This window comes from Hemitrygon akajei, chromosome 5, assembly GCF_048418815.1.
Source record: "Hemitrygon akajei chromosome 5, sHemAka1.3, whole genome shotgun sequence".
NCBI classification, from domain to species: Eukaryota; Metazoa; Chordata; class Chondrichthyes; order Myliobatiformes; family Dasyatidae; genus Hemitrygon; species Hemitrygon akajei.
The window spans coordinates 134,904,594-134,914,679 of NC_133128.1; positions in this window are offsets into that span (position 1 = coordinate 134,904,594).

The window sequence follows — 10,086 nt, forward strand, 5'->3', positions numbered from 1 at the left end:
GTACCATTGAGAGCATACTCACCAACTGCACCTCAGTGTGGTATGGCGATTGTCCCTCATCAGACCGCAAAGCACTCCAGCGTGTGGTGAGAACTGCCCAGTGGATTATCGGCACCCAATTGCCCACCATTGAGAACATCTACCATAAATGTTGCCAGGGCAGGGTGAAAAGCATTATCAAGGATGCATCTCACTCTAACCATGGACTTTTAACTCTCCTCCCATCCGGTAGGAGCTATAGGAGCCTCCGCTCCCACACCAGCAGGCACAGGAAGAGCTTCTTCCCTGAGGCTGTGACCCTGCTGAACCTCACATCACAGCGCTAAGCAGTATTGCACCCATATTGTACTGTCTCAGTACTTTTCTATTTGTGTGCTGTAGCACTTACTTTTTATTCGCAGTTATTTTGTAAATTACACTATTTGCATTTCTGGTTAGATGCTAACTGCATTTCATTTGGCTTTGTATCTGTACTCGGCACAATGACAATAAAGTTGAATCTAATTTATTCTAATCTAATCTAATTTCATTGGCTGTAATGCATCTTGCAGTTGTGAAGGATGAACAAATGCCTTACTATTCTTCCTGACTCTATGGGATTCCCAGCTAGTTTAGGTTTACCTCCTTGGACCAGCCCCTCCTGGGATTGTCTACAATATTGGCACCCTGAGCAAATTCAACTCAGACACACTCCATTGATCTGGAAAACATCTGCTGTCTCTTTGTCGAGTGTTGTAACTCAGCCTGGGTCACTGTTCATCTGTTTTACTGCTACTCATCCTTTTTTTCAGGTTCTCTCCATAACTGGTTCGAAACATTTTGTCTGTCCTAGTCAGCAACACGCACAAAATGCTGACGGTACTCAGCAAATCAGGCAGCCTCTATGGTGGGGAATAAACAATCAAGACCTTTCATCAGGACTGGAAAAAAAGTGGGTGGAAGCCAGAATAAGAAGGTGCACGGGGAGAAGGAGTACAAGCTGGCAGGCGTTAGGTAAGATCAGATGGGGGTAAGTTGGGGAGGTGGGATGAAGTAAGAAACTGGGAGCTAGTAGGTGGAAGAGGTAAAGGGCTGAAGAAGGAGAAATCTAATAAGAGAAGACAGTGGACTGTGGAAGAAAGGGAAGGATGAGGGGAAGCAGTGAGAAGAGGAGGGGTGAGAGGTAACCAGAATGGGAAATGGAAAAAGAAAGAAAGGAGAGGGAAGAGTAATTACCAGAAGTTAGTGAAATCGATATTCATGCCATCAGATTGGTTGTTACCCAAATGCAATATAAGGTGTTTGTCAGGAAGTGTAGAGGAGGCTTGACCTAAAAGCAGAGCAGTGGGGACTGTTCAGGGATGAACAGTAACTTTAATAATAGACTAAAAATTAATAAGCCACCAAGGGCCATAAAACAAGAGAGAAAGATACTGAACACTACAGGCAACAGGTTAACTGAAGGCCAGGAGCAACTGCTTGAAGCTTGCTGGTTCGATGGGTGAACAAAGGACTATGGATGAGAGCTGGGGTTCATATAGGTCATGACTTGGAAATGAGTGGCACGCGCCTCTTGTTAGATAGACGGAGACTAGGACATACCTGCCTGTGCAGGCCTGACAGAAACTGCACCCCCCAACCTGCCCCACCTTATGGCTGGCATGATGGCCCAGGATGACCCAGATGGGTCTGGTTGAACTCCTTGATGAGCAATGGAACCAAGATGAAACAGGATGGCACCTGAGGCCTCTACTCTGGGCCGTACCCTTCCCAGTTGTCCAGGCACTCTACACCCTCCCCACGATGACATGAACTCATCAACTGGCGAATCGTGTACACTGGACCACTTTCCACCATCTTTGGTTCCAGAGGTGCAGGCCCAGGTGGGTTGAATGGTCCATGAACGACAAGCTTGAGGCAGGACATGTGGAAGGTAGGTGTGATCCTGAGGGACACTGGCACTGGAGTGGTAAATGACTGGATTAAAGGGACCAATAAACTGGGGTGAGAGCTTGGGGAATCGGTGCACAGGTGCCGATCACAGCTGGGCAACCAGACATGGTCCCGAGCCCAGAGTCATCTGGCTGGGTGTCAATGCTGGCTAGCCTGGCAGCAGTAGGCACAGTTGGCAGCTAGGATGGCCCTCTGTGCCCCCTTCCAAGCATTCTGGCATCAGCAAATCAGGGCCCTGGTAGACGGGACCTCCACTGTTGGCTCCTACATGGGAACAGTGGGGGTTGGTAGCCTGAAGCACTTTAAAGGGTGACATACCCATGGCAGAGGAGGTGTGTAGATTGTGGGACAGCTTGGCCATGTGAATGGGTCAGAGGTGGTGAAGCATCACAGAAACTTCACTTTGCTGACTTCACTTTTTCATTGACCATTGGTCTGTGGATGATAGCCGGAGGACAAACTCACTGACTTGCGGAGGAGGGAGCAGAAAGCTCGCCAGAAGCAGGAGACTGACGAGTGTGCAGATATGGCACAAGCCAATCAACAGTTCACTGACTGTGCAGAAATAAAGGAAAAGTAAATGCTAAGCCAACAGGGCTATTAACTAGAACTTTCAAACTAAACTAATGCAGATACAGCAGCTCAGCAGTAGCAGAAGAAATGCTGAAAGACTAAACCAACTCGATAGACATGGTCTTGGGGATCCTTGGAAAAGATGAGGATGTCATTGAGGTAGATGAACACATACCTGTAGCATGTCAAAGGATCTTGCTGAAGAAGGCTTTGAAAACAGCCTTCATCAGCATTACCAAGTATTCGTATTAGCCAATGAGTGCAATGAACACTGTCTTCTGCTCATCTCCTTGGCTGATGCAAATCTGATTTTACACGCTCTGTAAATTCCAGATTGGTGAAGATCTGGTCCCTGCAGAGTGTTTCAAGGAGAGAGGATTAACAGTTCTTACTGGTGATTTTTTGAGTACACAGTAGTTGATGCAGGGAGTAGGAGGAAGGCTTTGGGGTCCTAATGATTTTACCGTCACTCATTCTTTGGGGTACTCTTCTGTTTTCATGGATGTCTGCAAAGAACAAGAACTTCAGATTGTATATTGTGTACATTCTCTGATATCAAATGGAACTATTTCTTTCTTTTTGGCAAAGAAGCACCCTGCACTGGCTGAGGACTGGGATGGTTGAATGAAGCCGTGCTGAAGCACTTTGCCAATAGAGTCATTCATGGCTTGGGTCTCAGGAGGGCTGACTGCAGGGAGCGGTGGTGCCTGGGAGGAGGTTGATCGCACAGTTGTGTGGCCTGTAAGATGGCAGAGTACCGGCTTCAGTTTTACTGAAGGTGATGGTTAAATTATGGTATTCCTGTGGGAGTTGGTGAGCTTGAGAGTTTCCTTCATCTCCATGGATTTTTGGGATGGTGTCAGCTGAGATGGCAGGCCAGTGGTCCGGTATGTGAGCCCCCCCAACCCAGCAGTGAACTAGATGACCAGGTGAAGCGAGGGCTGTGAGTGGAGAGCCAGAGATGAGAGGAGTGTTGGGTGAGTCAATCAGGAGGAATTGGATGAACTCGCTGTGCTCTCTGATGTTCACGTGCACAGGCCGTGAGTGCGCCTTGACCATCCTAGACTCCAAGGGATATTTATCAAAGACTGTGATGCAGACGTTCATGCGGAAGTCAAGCTGCAAACACAGAGTCTGGTCCAGAAAGTTGCCTACTGCACTTGAATCCATCAGCCTCCTGTGCAGACATCCCACCCTGCAAAAACTCATTTCAGGGAGGTAGCACCATCAATTTGCGGGAGACTCCCAGGAGAGGTGGGATGTCTGCAATTGAGTAGCTCCTTAGCAGCTAGCCAGCTAGTTTAAATAACATTAGCTATGCTAATAAACGAATGACACCTGTTAAACTCACCTCAACATGTCTTTTACATTTTAACCCACCACGGGCAATAGAAAAGTCACTGTTGCAAACAGTGTAGCAAGCAACGCTGTCATTATTTTTGACCCCTATTAGGCAGGGGTGCACTTTAGTGTAGTCTGGAGTGAAATACGTTTTATATTTTCTTTTTTTGGAACACTCTTGCCATGTCTCTCCTCTCTCTTGCTCTCTCTCTCTCTGTCTCTCTGTCACTCGCTCTCGCTCTCTGTCTCTCTCGCTCGCTCACTCTCAAAAAAATCGATTTCCAGGATATTGTATATAATTTGCAGGCATCAGGGAGCCGCTATCAATATGCGGGAGACTCCCGGAACTTCCGGGAGAAGTGAGATGTCTGCCTGTGCATGAAGAGCTGTCGGGGTGTAGAGGAGGACAGAGCGAGTGAATCAGGCCATGGTGGAGGAACAAGGGGCTGGAGGAAACTTACCTGATAGAAGGCCCTCATCTTTATCTAGTAGTGCTACTTCCCAGATGCCGTGAGCATTTGATGCACTGGCGGTTGGCACACAAGTTGTTTCTCCAATGATGCTCACTCTTTGTGGGGGTAAAAGGAGCTTTTCCTAGCTGCATGCTAAAATGGTTCTGGGATTGGAAATGGGGATCTAGCTGATGATCTGGATGATCATTCCATAGGATGCTTATCGATAAGGAGGGCCAGAATGATGGGGCTTTTAAGGTTGATGGGCATCTCCTGTGCAGATAGCTCGTCTTTCAAGTTCTCTGAGGGACCATAATGGTAATGGGCACTGCGAGAATCTTGAATTCCACAGTGTTAGCCAGCACTGAACGTGAGCCTTGATACAGACGAGGTATCTGATCCTCTCCTCCCTTCCACTTCCCGGATGGTCAAAAACCTGGTGCATCTCAGTGGTGAATTACTCATGTTAATTGCAAATGGTGGTCTTATTGTCCCAGTTAGTGGCAGCCCTGGATCAGTATGTAGAATATAGAAATGGCTGGAGCTTGGAGTGTAAGATGCACTGAGACAGATGGCTGCAGCATTGGGGAGAGGTGGGGTTGCTGCAATGAGATGGAGTGTTGGTTGAGAGTGGCAAGCAGACAATCAATGGTTTTCTGCTGCTTCCGTATTGTGCGTTTGTGTTGGTGGACAACTTCCTTTAGGCAAGCAAAGTGCTGGGTCAGTCGTTAGCTCACCCATCCTGTCAAGAAATGTAGAGGCGGCTTGACCCAAAATCAGAGCAGCAGAACAGATTCAGCAATGAACAGTAACTTTAATAATAGACTGCTTAAACAACAAGACACAAGGTGTGGAGTAACTGAAGGCTAGGAGCAACTCGTTGAGGCTAGCTGGTTGAATGATGAACAAAGGACTGTGAATGAGAGCTGGATTTAAATAGACTGCAGGCGATGAGTTGGAAACGAGTTAGCTGAGTGGTGCCTGCCTCTGCAGGCCTGTCAGTGTTGCTTCTCCAACCTGAGTTGGAGCAGTAGAGAAGGCCGTGGACAGACACCTCAGAACGGGAATGGGTGGGGTGGCCTCCGGAAGATCCTGCTTTTTGCATCAGACAAATCAAAGTTGAATCCTCCTTCTTCAGTCTTGGTTTAGCATCCTGTGTGAATCCAGAAAATTTATATCAACCTTCTGAAGCCACATAGTTTGAGGAGGTTAGAAACAGGAAGGTTCACTCTTCTGATCTCCCAATATACCTTCCTAATCAATAGAGGGTGTTTCTTTTTATAATTAAACTACAGTATTTTTTTTAATGTTTTTTATTTTGGAGATCTAGTGTGAACAGGCACTGCCCAGCAACCCAACTATTTAACTCCAGCCTAATCACAGGACAATTTAGCCTACTAACCAGTACATCTTTGGACTGTGGGAGGAAACCAGAGCACCAGGAGGAAACCCACGCACTCACAGGAAGGACATACATACATCTTACAGAGGTCACGGGAATTGAACTCAGAATTCTGATGCCCTGAGCCGTAATAGGGTGCTCACCACTATGCTACCATGGTGCCCCACATGGTATAAATATAAATAAATTATATATGGAGCTGTATGGAGGGATATGGTCCAGGTGTAGGTCAGTGGGACGAGGCAGGAAAATGGTTTGGCACAGCCAAGAAGGGCCAAAAGGCCTGTTTCTGTGCTGTAATGTTCTATGGTTCTATATATAAATATACTGCTTATCATTTCTCATCCATATCATCACTGTAAGTTTGTTGTTACCAGCTATTCATGTGGAGTTCCATCCCATGAGTCCCAAAGCATTTAACCCTTGTCTCATGGTATGTTCCATTGCCAATTTCATTTGCTGGGCTGAGCATTCTCCTTTATTCAAGAGAAAGTAACATCTTCATGCCTTCTCAGCATCCTAACACGATTCATACCAAAACGATGTGTAGTTACTTCTGTACTGTACAAGATGTGGCAATCAGTTTGAGGCAACAAGCTTCTATAAACAGCAACCTGATAAATGGTCAGGCTATGTTTTTCATACTTTGTTATTTATTCACATTCAGAATATGGGTATCATTGCAAAGCTAGTATTTATTGTTCAACCCTCATTGTCATTAATAAATGACTGAGTCACCATCTTGTCCTTCTGATGAAGCTGCTCCATTGAGCAGACTTGTTGGGGAGGGACTCCAGGATTGGACCCAGTGACAATAAGGACTGGTCGTATATTTTCAAGTAAGGGTGGTGTGCAACTTGAGAGAGAACCTACAAGCTGTGGTGTTCCTATGGCTGGTGCTGCCTTGTCCTTCTCAGTGGTATCAGCCAGGTGTCCAGCAGCAGCCTCAGAGAGAATTGCAGTGAAATTTGTAGATGGTATGTACTGTGATCACAGCACACCCATGGTGGACAAAATGCATGCTTAGGGTGATAGGTGGGGTGCCACTCAAATCAGCTATTTTGTCCATCTTCAGTGTTGTCAGAACTGCACTCATCCAGGCGTGTGGAGAGTATTCAATTGTTTTCCTAACTTGTGCCATACAGATGGAGGAAGACTTTTGGGTGTCTGTGGTGAATGGGTCATTCATCACAGGATTCTGGTGACATGTTAGCCAAGGGATAAATATGGCCATGTCACTACTCTTCTTCAAATTAGATCCATTGGTTGATGTCAAAAATTGGTGGAAATTTCCTCCAAATAAATAATGGAAAACCCTTTAACTTCAATTCCTTTATTCCCTGGCACCGACAAATACTTCAAATCAAGTCAAGTCACTTTTTATTGTCATTTTGAGTATAAACTGAAACAACGTTCCTCCAGGACCATGGTGCGACATGAAACAACACAAAACTACACTAGACTATGTGAGACAACTCAAGGCTAGAGTAGAGTACTTTGCAATGATTCAGGGAAATAAAGGGGAACGATGGGTCTGGTGGGGTTGCTCCACTGGACCTGATGTGCTCAAGTGCCTTTTCTTCCTACTTCCACTTTGAGCACCTGTAACTACCTTAGTTCATCGGCTATTGAACTCTTCATTCATACGTTTGTAACCTCCAGATGTGGGGATTCTATCGCAATCCAGGTTGGCCACCAATTTTTCTAAAATTAAGGCCTGCCTAAACCATGCCTACCTGCATTGTAACTTGTACCAAATCCCATTAACTCATGAGCAGTGGTAATGCCTTAATTTTAAAATACTCATCCCTGTTTAAAAATTGATCCGTGACACTGTTCGTATCTCTCTCAGTAACCCCTTCCCTTCTCCAAGAAATGTCACCTTGTCACACTGTCATGGTGGAGAGGCTTGTGAGTTCCTGAGACCCTGAGCTTAGCTCCTGGTGGGATAATGAGGGCAAGGTTTGAGACAAAGAACAATTCATCGAAGACCTCAGTGATGGAGCTGGCAGAAAATGATGATGCATCACAGCGGCTGTGAAGGCAAAGGAAGACCGCAGCAGTAAAGGGGTTCCACAGTCATCTTGCACTCTATGCCACTGGACCCTGATTCCAATCTGTCAAAGACTGTGTGGAACCTGCCCATGCATCAGTCTCCATTGACTGATGCATAAACAATGGATAAATAAAGTCATGTATAGGTGTTCTCCATTAGGGGAATCCCTGATTCACTAATAGAGAGCGCCTTAGGAAAACATCATACTTGAATCGATGGATCACATTTCTACTGATGGATCGATTTTCCAGGGTATTTATACAATTCTTACGTACCCCTGATCAGTCGATATAGAGTGTTTGTTTTCAACTACCAAACTCATTAGTTTTAGCATTCTTTTCCAGAGGGAATTAAAACATCCTCTTTGGCCATTTGCCCTAATACCTTTTTACATGACTGTTTATCCAGCTTGTTTGACTGACAATCCACTAATGCAACTAGAGCTGCTACATTACAGTTCTAGACACCCAGGTTTATTCACAACCTGGGGGTACTGTCTGTGTGGAGTTCGCACGTTCTCCCTGTGATTATGTGAGGTTTTTTCCTGAGTACTCTGGTTTCCACCCACATCCCAAATACGTGCCTATTAGTAGGTTAATTGGCCCCTGTAAATTGTTCCTGATATATAGGCGAGTGGTAGAATCCGGAAAAAGTTGATGAAAATGTGGGGAGAATGAAATGGATTAGGGTAGATTGGTTTAGAAATGGGTGGTTGATGGTTGGGACAGATACAGTAGGCTGGAGAGCCCATTTCTATGCTGTTTCTCTCTATGACTCTGCAGTGGTCTGGGTGTTTGACTAAATTAATGCAAGCTGCTGTTACTAACATCTCGTCTTATACAGCCTGGAGGTAAGAACAATGATCAGCCAAGCTGATTCTTACCATCTCTTTCCTCTTGAACTACATATGCTGTTTAAAAGATCCAGTTTTAATGGAGGCCATTTAACAAGCATAATTGGCAGTCTAGGGCCACTCTTTACTTGAGTTTGAGTCATCTCCATTTGCTTCTGAAGATATGATCTGTTTGATCTCTCCTGTCTGCATTGACTCCCTCCTGATAGCTAAAATGATTTAGTTTCCAATTTTGCTTTTGCATTCACAACTTCCTGAAACCTTGGATAGTCATTTGTTTTCATGCCTGTCTAGGGCTTTTGGTTGTGATTTTGATGTTGTTAAACTTATTTAGCAAATCACCCATAATTGGGAGTCTCCAATGAGTATCTTCTTGAATAACTATCTCAGTAAGTAACTGGGAGGTTAACCATTTCAGTTCATCCTTTCTTTCAAGTACATTAGGGCTTTCAAACTTTGGTAACATTTTGCCTCCCTAGGTCTTTTCCTTCTTACTTATTATGACATAGAAAAAGGCACTGAGCATATCAGGGCCAGCCGAGCAGACCCACCATTTCCATCCTTGTGATTTCCCTACATCTTGCTAAATATTTTCTCTCCAGCATACACTGACAGGAGTTTAGTGATGGCCCAAGTTCAGAGGGAGAGGCACAGACACTGAATGAGCAGCTCACTGAGTTTTAGTAAAAACTGTACAGAACAAGGGAAAATAATACATGATCGGTCAACAGGACCGCTAACTAAAAACTACCACCATCACTGTGGTTCAAAAGCAGTAACCAAGAACTAATTTAATACTGCTCCTTTAACAGCATCTATCCGAGTCATCAATTTTCTTTCCCAGAACATGGACTAAGCTATGCAGGGAGCATTGTCATCGCTATGCTTCGATCAGGACTTGACAAGATTGAAACAAAAGGAGGAGAGTTGAGTACGATTACAAAGAAACCCTAATTGGCTGGAATGCATGCATGCACACTTGCATCATTACTTTCTTCTTTCTGCTGTCCCCTGCGAAAGCACCCGGGCATCGTGGCCGTGTCCAAGGTTGTGACATACACATCATCTGCCCTTTGATTTTTTTTAAGCCACATATAGTTAAACACTGATAGTCCGCTATCTGGCTATTTAGAGGTCCCGATGACTTGGCATTTGGCTCACAAGGTGATCGTTGACATGTTTCCCTGATTCTCCCCAGAGTTGGCACTACCCCAAGGTTCACTGGGTCTCAGTGCTTTCCTGAGAATCACCGGGTCCCAGATTCCTACTTCCCAAGACTCACAGGGTCCCCACTCTTTTCTGAGAGTTAGTGAATTCCCACATACTGTACACCCAAATTCACTTGGTTCCCAGTTCTAATCAGTCCCCTGAAACTTATGAAGTTTGATGGAGAATTTATTATAATCTTAATCACTTTATTGCCAGTATGTGAAACATACCAGAACTGATTGTGTGTGGTTCAGTGCCAGGCATAATG